Here is a 15,077-nt window from a genome sequence, read left to right as displayed (position 1 = left end):
CGGGAGTCTGTCTCTCTGCCTCCCTGCTTCTCACTTAAGAAAGTAAATAAATAAATATTTTATTTTAAAAAGGAGATGAAATGGATTTCAAATGTAATCCACAGTAGGGTGTGGATTATTTTATTTTTGATTTAGATGGCAAAGCATTTTGTCTGTTATGTAGTAACACCATAGCTACATTTAAAAAATATATATGTCAACATCATCACACTACACACTCATCAAAATATGCCCAACTTATACAAAAGCAATAGTCAGAAAAACTAGAAAATTTAAAACAGAATACCTACCATAGTGGAATTTCTTCACAAGATGTAAAAATTAAAATGAGGTTGCAACCAAAGTTAAGTTTTAAATGCCATATTATTTATTTATTCATTTATTTATTGAGTTTAAAGTAAAAGTGAGTTTATTAGTAAAGCAGAGACAGAGAATGGGCTACTTCACAGACAGAGCAGCCCCACTTTAAGGAATTTGCTTCCTTTATTGAGGTTCATTGAATCAAGGGGTAGAGTATTTAACAAGAAGGAAGATCTTCCCAGGAAAGAAGTGGAGATTTATCAGAGGATAGAAGTCATATTTTTTATACAAGTGCAAAAAAGCTGTTTACCAAGTGTAAGTTAATTAAATTGTTATATTGCATCTGTCAAAGATATGCTTCTAAAGAAAATAAACTTGTTTGGAACTATTAGTATTTTGCTGAGACAACTACTTGCAAATGGTTAAGAAAGTTGGAAGCAACAGAAGTAGTCAATTTACAAGGCAAAGATTTCAAATCATTTTCCATGGCTTTATATGTGTTAATAGATGTACAAATACTGCTTAATTGTTTTATTCTTTTATTTATTTTTTTGAGGAGTCAGTGCTGAGTCTAAAATGATAGAAAATTAGCCTTTATAAACTTTCTGTATGAAATAACTATAGGCAAGGGTATTTTTAAGAAGTTGAGAAGACACAAATTCAGTACACCTGAAGTTGAATCTGCTAAGATGTGTTTTTAACAGATTGTGGTAAAAATATCTGTAGAACAGAAAAAGGCTTAGTCTGACAAATTTATCAAAGCCAGTGAAAATCTAAAGTGTTTAAAGGTTATGCTCACTGTATTATTCATCAGCAGGTACTTTGTAAAAAAAAATATGCAAATCTATCATGTTACTGAACCAGTAGCATCACCAATGAAATTCACTTGCTTTCTTGGACTTAACTGTAATTAGCTCTGTGAATTTTGTCAGAAATAGAGGCTGAATATTTTGATTTGCTTGAACACACAACAGTTTGATAGGTTAGCAGTGGTAAAATTTAACTGCAATTTTTTAACCGCAGGGTCAAGTTGAAATTTTTTGAATGATAAGAACCACCTTCAATCATCTTTAGAGGCTAGCTTTTGCTAAAACTTTATTAGTGAATCCAACCTAAAATCACAGGAACTACAGAACTTATAAGCAAATCATTGTTTAAATGTAATAAAATCATTTTGCCAACTACCATTTGAATTGCAAGTTATGTCAAGCTACTTTATAAACTTCCTGTACTGTAAAAAATTAAAAATAAGTAGCAAAATCTCCATTCCCGTGCAAATTTGCAGCAGAGATATCTTCTGAGCTCAAAGTACAATTCCAATAGCCTTTTATACACCCTGATACAGATTCAATGGAAATTTCATCTTTCAAATTCCATTTAAGAGTCACAAAAGACCACATAGTCTATGATTCTATTTATGTTAAATGTTCAGAAGCAGCAAATCTATACAGACAGGAAATTTATTAGTGGTTTCTTAGGACTGGAAGGTGGGGTGAGGAGGATGCAGGGAGTAACTGCTAATAGATACGAGGTTTCTTTAAGAGAAAACTAAAATATTCTAAAGTGAGATCATGATAATAGTTTTACAACCTTGTGAATACAGTAAGTAACATTTAATTATACAGTTTAAATAGGTAAACTGTATCTGAAATGCATTTGTATAAGGATGTTTTTAAAAATCCATTTAATTGTGCAATTGTGGAAATTCAACCTAACCTTCAGTGGAGGTAATTAGTTTATAATGTAATGACTTTCTAAAAGGCAAATACCAAGAGAAAAATTTAATAAATCTTATAAGAGAATTCTAAAAGATAAATATATACTCATGTTAGTGGTTTGATATTGGTGTTTGGCAATGCATACCTGTGTTAAAAAAAAACATTTGAAGATGAAATATGTAAAATCTCAGTGAGATCAGCATTGACTGATGAATATTTTCAATTAAGACTGATAATAGGGAACACTAACAACATTGAACCCCAATACAGCAAAATGTTATCACATAAGAAATAGCTATAGTTTTCTTATTAGTGGATCTGAGTTACAAGTAAAAAAAATACCCTATTATTTTGTTTACCAGGTTGTCAATAAATATGTAGAAATTTGTTGTTGTTTTTTTCTCTTATCAGTTCCTGTACAATATTCTTGACTCTGCTTCTTGGTCTGCAAAACTTTAAAAAAAATTAATTATCTAGTCCTTTACTGAAAAAGTTTGCCAACCCATGATGTAGAAAAAAGAAGACAGCATAATGAAAAATTAAGTAAGCAAAAAAAGAAAGCTCTTGTACCAAGGAGGAAATTGGTTTAATTCAAACTTTTTAAAAATCTATTTGAAATGATTAGGCAAAATGACCTCATGGAGATAGGAAATATAATCTAAACATGCTAATTCAAAGACTGAAGACAACTGGGGGAAGAGATTAATGATGGAAGCCATGCATGTAGTATCTTTGTAAAAATCCAAAGGATACTTGAAGTCAGTATTTGAAAATAATCATAAAAGAAGTCTGTTGCCTCATGGTTGTCTTCTCCTTCCTCTAACCACAAAACTGCATCTTGATCAATGTGAAGAAAGAAAAAAGACCAACATGTCAACAACTGAGAACAAGGTCACAAAAAGGAAGGTAAGTATTTACAGAAATAGTGAATTTTGGCTTTGTAAATAGAAACACTAGTTTAAGATAAAGAATAGTATTGTCAAGCAATGAAGAATGAAGGCTGATGTATACTTGCACTCAGAAGGGAAATGGAGAATTACGTTCCTTTAATGGAGATGATGATTTCTACTTGTAACCTATCTAGGTTTTATTTTTAAAAGGCAATAAAAGATACTAAAGGCAGAAAGGAATAATCAGTAAAATCTTCATTTAATATCCAGATGAGTAATTATGGACTGGCATACATAATTTCCATCAGAGAGCGTTGGCTAGTTAGTACATAGGGTTACACTGGTTGAGCAACCGACCTCAGAGAGTGAGTTGAAGTCCAGTCATCTTATTTGTGGTATGCTACCCTGTTCTCTGTAAGACATGAGCTATCTAGTCAAAAATGTCAAGCTTACTTCAAAAATAAACCTAGATTCTATGTCACCAGGTATGTCATAAGAGCACAAAGATTATACAATATTAGAGTTAGAAGAAATCTTGGAGACTGCAGTGTTCATACCCTTAATTTTACAAGGACACTACAGAGTATTAAAGTGAACACTTGGTAAAACTTTTTAATTTTATTAAAAAATAAAAATACTTCTTTTCCAAAAAGAAAAGAAAATATTAAAAAGTAGATTAATATATCATACTATATGTATTCTCCAAAATTTCATTGCTTTTAAGCTGCTTAAATTCTGAAACGTGGCTGTTTTTTACTTAAAATTGTATTTTAAGTATATATTGTATATTTATGTTAATACTATAGATTTAGCTAAGTTTAAGTGCATCTGACTGTTCTACTTTATAAATATACTAGAATTCACTCATCCATCTCCTAATGATGAAAGTAGTTTACAATTCCTCAACTATTATAAATACTATTGTGACACATCGTCTGGTACACACCTTTCACACATGCACCTTTCCTGGGAACAAACTGTGTCTAAATATCGCTTTGTTGCCATATCCTAACCAGCACTTGCTTTGCATCAGACAGACTTCTTGATTTTTCCACTTTTAAGTGTAAGATTCTATTACATTTTGGTGTTGTAAATCTGTGTTCTCCTCATTAGTATGTATAAATCATAATGCACACTAATAATGAATACAAACTTTTTTGTATATCTGTATATCTTCTTTGGCCATTTATATCATTAAATTATATTTTCCTAATGAGTGATGTTTATTATTGATTTGTAGGAGTACTTATATACTATTGGTAATAACCCTTATGAAATATATACTCTAACAACACTGCGTTCCCAGGGTGTGAATTGTTCTTTACTGTAACTTATAGTTTAATTTTTCTCCCTCAGAGATTTTTCACTCGGAATCAAAAAGTTATTTTCTCTTATTTAGAGTTGTGTTTCTTAGGTGCTACCTAAGAAATCTTTTCCCATACCAAGGTTATACAACATCTAAAAATCAGATCTAATAATAGATTTCAAATTTTATTTATACATAGAAGCCTTTAGTATATCTGAACCTATTTCTTCATAAAGACTCTTAATTAATTTTTATGTGAGAAGCCAAGCATCCTTATACATTTGTTTATTGAAATGTCCACTCTATCTGTATCGTTTTACAGGAAAATTTCCATTACATCCCATGTCCTCATATAGAGCTGGGTCTCATTCTTAGCTCTTTCCTTCATTCCCTTGACTTATTTGTCTACATGTATAAAAGTACTATACTATTATAATTAACTTATCTTTAAATCATGTCTTGATATTTAGTAGGGCAAATTTTCTCTTCCTACTTATCCAAATTTTCTCTGTTAATCTTGGACCTTTATTCTTCAACACATCCAAAATAAATATGTTGATACACATTAAATTTCTAGATTAATTCAGGAAAACTGACATCTTTATGACATTGCATCTTCCCATTTAATGGGACACATCTCTGCATTAATTCAGGTATTCTTTTATTTCTGTCAATGATTTGTGATTTCTACTGTAAAGATTGTGCATATATTTAGGTTTACTGCTAAGAACCTATTTGAATTTAATTTCTCTTTTTCATTGGTTCTGGTTGATAGTACACCAAGACTGTGCTGCTCTTGTATCAAGCATATCTAAATCTTTTGTTGGCTCTGCTTCTCTCTGGATTCTCAGGGATATTCTAAGCAGGTAATCTCATCCTCCAAAATAATGACCATTTATTCTCTCTCTTTCCAAACTATATATCTGTCTATCTTTCCCATATTGCACTGCCTAGGCCTCACATAATAAAGCTAAACAGTAACAATAACAGCAAGAATCATTGTTTTTATCTAACTGAGTAGAAATGCCTCTGAGGTTTTACCACCAAGTTTGATATTTCCTACCTTGATACATCCTAAAAGCCAAAGAAACTACTTATTTTTAATTTTAATGAATGTTTTTTTCTTCATCTATGGAAACTATCAGATGATTTTTCTCCTTTGATCTATTAATGTGATAAATAATATAAAAAATATTTGTCAATGTTAAATAAAGTATTTGGCATTCCAAAAATAAACTCTTCTTGATTGTGCTACAAAATAGTGTTTTCCTTTTATTTTTTCTTAAGTGAGAAACGAAGGCAGAGAGATGGACTCCAGCATGTGCTCCGACCCAGATCCACCCTGAAAGCCCCCTACTGGGCAATGCTCTGCTCATTTGTGCGCATTCCTCCGTTGCTCAGCAATTGAGCTATTTTAGCACTTGAGGCGAGACCATGGAGCCATCCTTAGTGCCTGGGGCCAACTTGTTCCAACCAAGCCATGGCTGTGGGAGAAGAGAGAGAAAGAAAGAAGGAAGAAGGGGAAGAGTGGAAAAGCAGATGGTCACTTCTCCTGTGTGTCCTGATCAAGAATTGAATCCAAGACATCCACAAATAGTGTTTCCCAAAAATTTCATTTGCTGGACAGAATTATCTAGCTTCCTATTTATGATTTTTAAAATTAATATTAATAATTTTTACAATATTTTTTATTATTTTTATATTATCCAAGTCTGCCTTTATTTGTTAAGCTCATACTAGCTTCATATATAAACTGTACAATGTGCAAAGTTTTCACATACACCAACCCATTAAATGTCTTTCCCAAGAGTTACATGATTACAATATGGCAAGGACTGATACTCAACTGTTCTAACTCCAAGCTTTTTTTTACTGGTCCAGAAATTAAGCACTACATCGGATACAGATCCACAAAGTGCAGTAGAGAATTAATTAATTAATTTTACTAGGGGTTAAAGGTCACTATTATGTAGCCCCCCTCTTACAATAGACAATAAAACAGACTGACCCACATTGTTTTACTAATCATCTCTGTTCACGTAAGTATATGGCTGCAAATAAGTTAGCTTTGATACATAGATATCTACCTTGTAATGGATGACCTCTGAGGTGAAAGGTTAGGACATAAATCTACTAAACCACTACTCAGGCTCTAAATTTACTCTCGTCCTGCCCATAGTTCATCTACTACCTCAACCTTTTAATTTTTGTGTCTTGCTCTGTGCACTAAATAGACTGACTAGTCAGAGCTCAAGCCCACACCTTGGTTATTATAAAAACCAAATAAACAACAGAATTTGGTTGTCTCTAGCTCCCAAGACATGAAAACTTTTTAAAGTTAGTAGCCCTAAACCTTTTTTGGGTAATGGTCTGAAAACTCAATAAATGTTATGGACCAATTCACAAGAAAAAACATAGTTTGCATAAGATTTCAAGGCATTTGTAACCCTTCTGAAGACAATTCACAAACTGATAAGACTCAGAAGTTAAGACTTGCTGGTAAAGGGAATGAATAATGAACAGGAAATACATGGAAAGCTTTTCCTTTAAAACAAAGTACTCTGTAAAATGGTCTTTCTACCGTGACAATTATATCTGTTTCTTCCTTTTTCTCACCTGATAGCAAACCTGCTAATCAAGGCAAGATGAATGACTTCCTTTCAGAATTCTTCAACCTTATTTAGAGAAAAAATCTGAGTAATAAACCCATTTTCATTTGTTACTTGCAGATATCATAAAATCATCAACTTTTGACATGTTTTTCTTTATAAATTTATCAATAATGTATCCAATGTGACTTGGGAAACAAGTCTTTGCATGTAATAGAGACAAAAGTTAAGTCTTTAGAGGTTAGGTAGATAGGTAAAACAATTGTTTAATTTCTTTTCAAGTAGAATCTGCCATAGCATCACAAATAAATTATTAATGATAAATAGTCTATGAGATGGCAATGGTTATAAATTATTATGTAAAATGTATTATTATAAAATGCAATGCATGAATACCTTTTTGGTGGTTGAGGATGGAGTTTAGACTATGGAATTTTTTATTTATTTTTTCTGAAGTAAGAAGCAGGGAGGCAGAGAGACAAACTCCTGCATGCACCCAACTGGGACCCACCTGGCTCTCTGCCCATCTGGGGCATTGCTCCGTTGCAACCTGAGTCATTCAAGCACCTGAGGCAGAGGCCATGGAAACATCCTCAGTGTCCAGGCCAACCTTGCTCCAATGGAGCCTTGGCTGCGGAAGGGGAAGGGAGAGATAGAGAGGAAGGAGAGGGGGAGGGGTGGAGAAGCAGATGGGCGCTTCTCTTGTGTGCCCTGGCCAGGAATTGAACTCACCTGGTACATTCACATGCTGGGCTGACACTCTACCACTGAGAAAACTGGCCAGGGCCTGAAACTATGGAATTTTTATGAGACAACAATTGCATTTTTGCTATAGAAAATATCAAAGTATCTATAAAGTAAGAAACATTGAAAAATATTTTGTATAACTATGAATTAGTTTTTATTTTTCAATAAAATATGTTACTTCTGAGGGAAAATGGTAAAGCTTTGAGATCCAAAATTTAAATCCCATTCATACTTATAGAGGAAAAACAATTAATACACTTTAAAATGAGTTGTTCTTGACAGAAAGATTTAAAAGGAGAAAAAATGTTTAATTCCATGCAAAGAAATGAAATGAGATATTATAAATTTAATGAATGTTCTAAACGTAAAGTACAATTTTTAAACTACTTCAATGTTTCTCAATTGCTTTATAAACATGAAAGTACTCCTAGACACTACCTAGTCCCTATGATTGTTCACATTATTCTAATTTGAAAATATTTAAAATCGAGTAAACACTAGTGTTCCTTAAGTTACTTTTGTCCAGTGATGTTATATGGTAAGACAACCCGCACAAGTAACAAACCTGTTATAAAGACAAATACTTGAAGTTTTCTCATAAATTTTTAAAAAATAACATTTTATTATCTCCAACAGATATATTATTAGTTTTATGATCAATAGTAGAATATAATTAAAGGAAACACTTCAGGACAGTGAAATAAACAAATGAAGTATACAGGGGCAGGGAATTCAGTTAGGTTAAAATCCACAAAGTCAATCTTTGTTGATGTAGTTACTTTATCACTGTACTCTCACTAAAAACAAAGACAAGGACAGCCACAATCAAAATAGAACCGCTATTGTACAGTGAAGCCAAGACCCAGCTGTTCTCGCTAAAGGTAGAGGAAGTGGAACTGACACCAAAGGGAACACTGTTACGAAAACAAGAATTAGGAGTAGGAGATAGATATGTGTAAATAGATAGGAATTAACTGAGGAAACAAAAGACAGTCATCAAAAACAATTTTATAAAGTAAGGACAAGAACTAAGTTGAATTACCAAAAATATTCTAATAATTTCCTTTCAGAACTGAAGGTTGACCAGCAAGACCTCTGTTATCTGTGGGAACGGAAGGGTGGGAGATCCTATTTGTTTTAAATAATGATGAAAGCAAACCAGCAAAAATTGAGGAAATAGTTAAAACAACAAATTGCAAAAAATATTAGGTAGCAGAGGCTAGCTCAACTTCTTAGATAAACTGATTCTGACATACAGTGAAATAACAGCTATGCACACACCTGTGCAAAAGATGTTTTCCTATTTTTCGGTCAGTGACTTGTGACTTGGTGTCTCTGGAACCAAACAATTAAAACCAAGCAAACAAAAGCATCCCAGACAGGCAAGAGATGAGAGGGAATCAAGTTGAACGAGGGTTAATCCCACTAGAAAGATAAAGACTGCAGTCAGTACGTGAGGTTGTACAATTTGGGGATCTGAACAGAAAAGGCTGCAAAGACTGTCATGATGCTCTGCTGTGCCAAAGGCAATGTTGTCCCAACATATTTTTTAAAACACGAACCCCCAAAAGTGACAGGATTGGAGACATAACTGTCTGCGTTGCTTGATCGCCACTGCAAACCACTGTCTCTCTGTCTGGTGTACGGGCTTACCCCGCTCTTTGAAAGTGGAGCGTTCCTATGAAAACTTTCGTAAGCTGAATTGACATAAATGGAAGGAGCAATTACCTTATGACACAGCTTCCTAAGGAATGCACAAAATAAATCACGATAAAGCACAGACGTTCACACAGTTCAGAGCCACGCGGCCTGACGCTGAGACGCTGAGCGCAGCGGTGCAGTTAGTTCCCCAGGAAGGAGCTTGGTGGGGCCGCTCTCGCCGCCCCCGGAGCACTGGCCTTTCTTAACAGCTAACTGCAAAAGAAACACTGAAGGACATGTTCACTTTTAGCTTTATTTTCTTAAAAGCAAAAGTCCTCTTTGGATTTCTTTTGCTTAATGACAATAGGTACTAATTGCAGGTCTTTCGTAAAAGCCAAGCGGCATAGAGCGAACTTTTTCAGACAGCAAAAATACCTGTACAGCAGCTGCCTCCCAACCCCTTTCCCTGCCTCTGTTCTTACCACCCACGCCTCAGTTTGTTCTCCACAGCGAAGCCGGACTCTTTTTAAAGCACTGATTACTTTACAACTGTACTAAACTTGCCAATGACTTCCCATCACCGCTGGAATAAAGTTATCAATTCTATAGAGGGGCTCTAAATGATCTGACCAGCATCCACCTTTGTGAGCCATCTCTGACCAGAAACCGCTCAGTTCCCGGTTCCTGACACGCAGCAGAACCGGACCGGCTTTGTAGCCTCTGTCCCCCTGCATGCAGTACTCTGCTCTGTGCCGAGGTCTTCGTCCCACTGACCACTGCTCACCGTTTAGCTCTCGCCCCTCCACCTATATTTGCCCTACTGTCCACCATGTCCCTCTCCTACTCGTGGTCACCTGCACACTCTCGACTTTATTTCCACAGGTGTGCTTCTGAGTGTGTATGTGCCTGCTCACTCCACCTCGCCTGAGTGACATACCACCACCCCAACGCCCTTCTTTTGCTCTCGCTGTGCAAAACCAACACCATATTTTAGACAATAACCACTTCCAAATTGTTACTCCCATAAACACAGCTTTCTCTTCCTCCAATCACTTAAATCAACAATCAGCATCACATAATTTAGTCATAAACATTTCTTAATCATTGCCTAGAGAGCTTACTTTTCCCCGACTGAATTTCTACACTGGTGAAGTGTTTGAAAAAATTGTCTCTTCTCATAGTGATTAGCATACTGCTAAGCAAATATTCTGTACTCAGTAAATGCTGATAGTAGAATACAAATACTCTAGCTCCCCACTCCTTTGATTCCCTAAACCAACTGAATAGAGCAGGTCCTCAAATAACAGCATTTCCTTATAACCTTGATGAGATGCCATAAGAACTTTATGTATCAGTTAGCCTATGTTAAAATTGGTTGTGTTGTAAGTTATTTCCCTAAAGTCACAGAACCTACCAATGACTTTAAGTGGGTAATAGAAAACATATTCCATGGCTTCACCAAAGTGAAAGAAAAGAAAGTCTTAGTGGAAAAGATTTTCTATGTAGAAATTTCTGTAACCCAACTAATTACGTATTGAAACACATGCTCTATTTTGTTTATCCAGAAATGTTGATGAGATTAATAGTAATTCTTCCAGCTAGTCTCAGCTACAGTCTTAGTACCAGAAGCAGATACTTTATGATATGACTGTAAGATTAAGGGTAGTGTAAGGGTCACAGATCAGAATGTCATTAAATAGTCTGTAGGAAGACTGCTGACCTTGACCTCATTAGCATCCTGAACACACCAACAGGGTCCTAGCCATCTAAATGATAACACACACACACACACACACACACACACACACACACACACACACACACAATTAGAACAGAGTAATCCAAAAGTTCCAGTGAAATATTTAGCATCTTAATTTTAGTTTAATTTTATTCATGTTATAAAACATCTTATAAACACTAATAAAATTACTAAGAATTGTGAAAGCAATGTGTTATAACTGGCTTTCTTATTTTTTAAAAATCTTCATTCACCATTAAGTGATACTGGGCTTCAAAGGTCTATGTACAATTTATTTTGATACATTGTTTCAATTACTGTCATAAAAAAAGAAACAACTCACAGACCAGTTGCCAAAAAGTACTTTGTTGCTTGTGCTTACTAAATCATTTTGCTTGCTTTTCTTTCTCATATACCAAGTGTTCAAAGATCGTTAATAAAATTCAGCTAATAGCGTTACATCTTCCTAAATGTCAATCACCTACTCTTGCAACTAACTAGCAAGTGCTAAATTTTTAAATAGGGTTAAAAAATGTTTGAAACAATTCATTTAAGTGATTTTTAAGCATGAGAAAAGAAAAACCTTTCCAACTTTTTAACATTTATAGTGATTTTTTTTTTTTTTACAGTGACAGAGAGAGTCAGAGAGAGGGATAGATAGGGACAGACAGACAGGGAGAGAGATGAGAAGCATCAATCATTAGTTTTTCATTGGGACACCTTAGTTGTTCATTGATTGCTCTCTCATATGTGCCTTGACCGTGGGCCTTCAGCAGACCGAGTAACCCCTTGCTCAAGCCAGCGACCTTGGGTTCAAGCTGGTGAGCTTTACTCAAACCGGATGAGCCTGCACTCAAGCTGGCAACCTCGGGGTCTTGAACCTCGGTCCTCCGCATCCCAGTCCAATGCTCCATCCACTGTGCCACCACCCGGTCAGGCACATTTATAGTGATTTTTAAAGAAAAAAAAAAGCATATCGGAATAAACAGTATTTTCAGAAATCCTGAAAACTAAAAAGAAGCAAAGTATTGGGAAAAGAATACTATCATTTCAAATATTTCCTTTCCAAGCAATCCTTCTAAACTCTCTCTTCACCTTAAGGGTGAAGCCTCCGTGATTCACAATGTGACATTAAACACTAACTACAAAAAAAGGTCAAGTCAAGGAACACCTATTTTTGGTTGATTCAAACTACATCTGAAATCCAAGAATTTAGCTGGAAATGACTATACTTGAGTATACTTGTGATACTCAACCTTGAGACCTTCATATACACACATGCACAACTTTATTTTTTATTTATTTATTTTATTTATTTTTATATTTTGTATTTCTCTGAAGCTGGAAACGGGGAGAGACAGTCAGACAGACTCCCGCATGCGCCCGACCGGGATCCACCCGGCACGCCCACCAGGGGCAACGCTCTGCCCACCAGGGGGCGATGCTCTGCCCATTCTGGGCGTTGCTCTGCCCCGACCAGAGCCACTCCAGCGCCTGGGGCAGAGGCCAAGGAGCCATCCCCAGCGCCCGGGCCATCTTTGCTCCAATGGAGCCTTGGCTGCGGGAGGGGAAGAGAGAGACAGAGAGGAAGGAGGGGGGGGTGTGGAGAAGCAAATGGGCGCTTCTCCTGTGTGCCCTGGCCGGGAATCGAACCCGGGTCCCCCGCACGCCAGGCCGACGCTCTACCGCTGAGCCAACTGGCCAGGGCCACATGCACAACTTTAATATAAAGCACCAACACATTGGACATACAAAAAAATCTTCTTTATTTTTAAGGGCCTCTTATTTTCAAAATGTTTCCTCATAAACAATTTTGAAAAGGAGAAATGGTAACATAGAAAACACAATGAAGTGTATGGTAAGAAAGTCGGTTAAATGAGAACTCTTGGGAATGCACCGGTCATTTCCCACCACGGGCATCTCTGGCTGGAAAATAAAAACCCTCTACACTCTACAGGCTTATTGAAAGACATCCATTTTCCCCACGGAGGTCCCATGTTCATCGTATGAAAAAGTGTACACTAAGATCAGACCACACCAAAACCAAGGCTGATTTAACTGAACAGCTTTACTTAGACATAAACTAATAATAAACTGAACTGTAAACATTAGAAAAATGGCATTATCAAAGGAAACAAAACTCTAGTGAAATCTTATGAGGAACTGCTGTATTTTACCTTTTGTTTTAAATCGTTAAGCAACCAGAGGAAAAGGCGGCAGTGATTTAACCTGCTGTGCAACTCAACCCTAATGAGCTTCAGGAACACTGCATAGGGCCAGTAATCACGTAAGAAAATAAGAAAAGAATCAACACCGCAAAAAAGGAAGTAATTTTCTAGGTAGTCTGTAATTAGCTTCTGAGTCTTACAGTAGAGAATATTATTGAGGTAAATAGATTAGGAAGATTTAAAAAGGGATTAGTCATTCACATGAATGAATAAACCCAGAATTTAGTTACCTGAGCCAGGGAAGGGGGAGGAACACATCATAAAAGCGATATGCCTGCTATGTTTCAGGGTGCACAGATCTTCAACCAAGGAATCTGAATGGCTCTGCTTCTGGAAATTTAAATGGTTATCTATTTGCAAGAACATTAATCAAATGATGAATTCACCCAATCAAACTAGAATGTCATAAACAATAAAAATTCAATAGTGAGCCAATTTACCAGAGATTAACTAGGGTTGTTAATTCCAAGGTGTCATTAGACATATTATTTCTGTATAGAATATGACTGAGCTACAAAAAATATGTTACATCAACTCTTTTTATCCAGAAAGATATTCAACTTTTTCAAATATTATTTCTGACCACTACTGAAGCTAAAATTTTGATAATGAAAAAGAAATTAATTGGTTTTAAGAATTAGAAGAAATAGAAGCTGAAAATGATCTTGAGATATTTCAGTTACAATAAAATTATCCAAAATATTTCATTTTCAAAAGAGAATGACTTTTATGTAAGCTTTGCTTAAAATGAAATGAATTCTTATTATTAAACTATTTAAGAATAAAGCACACAAAAAAAACCACACCAAAGTATATTAATCAAAATAATGAAATGAGTTGGAAATATAAATGATTGATAAAACATGAAATTAAAAAAAAAATAAAATTGAGGCTCAAAACCTTTACTACCTTAATTCATACCATTTCAGATTTTTGTCTGAAATACTGTGGTACAGTAGTTTAAAAATATGGCCCCAATTCTTTGACACTTTCCCATAAAAAAAGTTGGGGTCTAAGTCCATTCCCCTTGAATATAGGTGAATTTGTGACAGTTTTGCCCAAGCGATGCTGTGTGGCTTCCAAAGTTAGGACAGATACGATTACGCAACTTTCTACCTCAGTCCCTTGGCACTCCGGCCCTGGAGGAAGCCAGCCTCCCAGTAAGAATTCCAGTGCCTTGAGGCGACCGTGCTGGCCATGCCACACGTAGTCACTTCTGAGACAGCCGCAGCTATCTTGAAATCAGCCAGCATCAGCTGCCAGCCAGTGAGTGAGCTGACATCTGACTAGAACCCCATGAGAAACCCCACGTGTGAACTGACCAGCTGAACCCTCCCCAAATTCCTGACCCACATGTCATGATCAAAATAAAATTGTTTTCTTGCGATCCAATGTTCTGGAGGAATTGATTATGCAGGTGACACAGTAACCAGAATAGGTTTAATAATGAAAGAAGTACCCCAGTGATAGATGGGATGCCAGGATCGAGTCAGACTAGGGCATTCCATTGCATTAACAATTTAAATATATTATGGAATAAAAGATCAAAAATTCAGGTTCGCATATCTACCCTATTTTTTCTACCAACCTAAACATCTTATAATTTACTTTCTATCATTCACTCTGTCTCTTAAGAAATATCTATTGAGCAACCTACTCTATTCTCGGCTCTATGCTAAGTGCTAGCTCTAAAAGCAGCTCAAAGAATAGCTGGGGGGGGGAGGGACAGATAATTAATCAAACATCAAATCATCACTCGAGCATAGAATGACAAAAGAGGATAAAATACAACGGCAGCAGAGTGAAAAGGACTCTAAAAGCATAAACTTCAGCGACCGAAGAGGAGGCGAAGGCCAAACCTCATAGTGTATTATGAACTGAAATCTTTATGTAGAGCCAT

At 35.7% G+C, this 15,077-nt stretch overlaps 1 protein-coding gene across 1 annotated transcript in view; it reads right to left on the bottom strand.

The window, feature by feature from the left end:
* The window catches only part of RNF217 (ring finger protein 217), a 138,248-nt gene that overhangs the window by 111,852 nt on the left and 11,319 nt on the right, over positions 1-15,077 (bottom strand). The window lies entirely within an intron of this gene.

Source organism: Saccopteryx bilineata, chromosome 12, assembly GCF_036850765.1.
Source record: "Saccopteryx bilineata isolate mSacBil1 chromosome 12, mSacBil1_pri_phased_curated, whole genome shotgun sequence".
Classification (NCBI taxonomy): Eukaryota; Metazoa; Chordata; class Mammalia; order Chiroptera; family Emballonuridae; genus Saccopteryx; species Saccopteryx bilineata.
The sequence above is the reverse complement of the archived record's forward strand: the minus strand, read 5'-3'. Positions and strand labels throughout refer to the sequence as shown.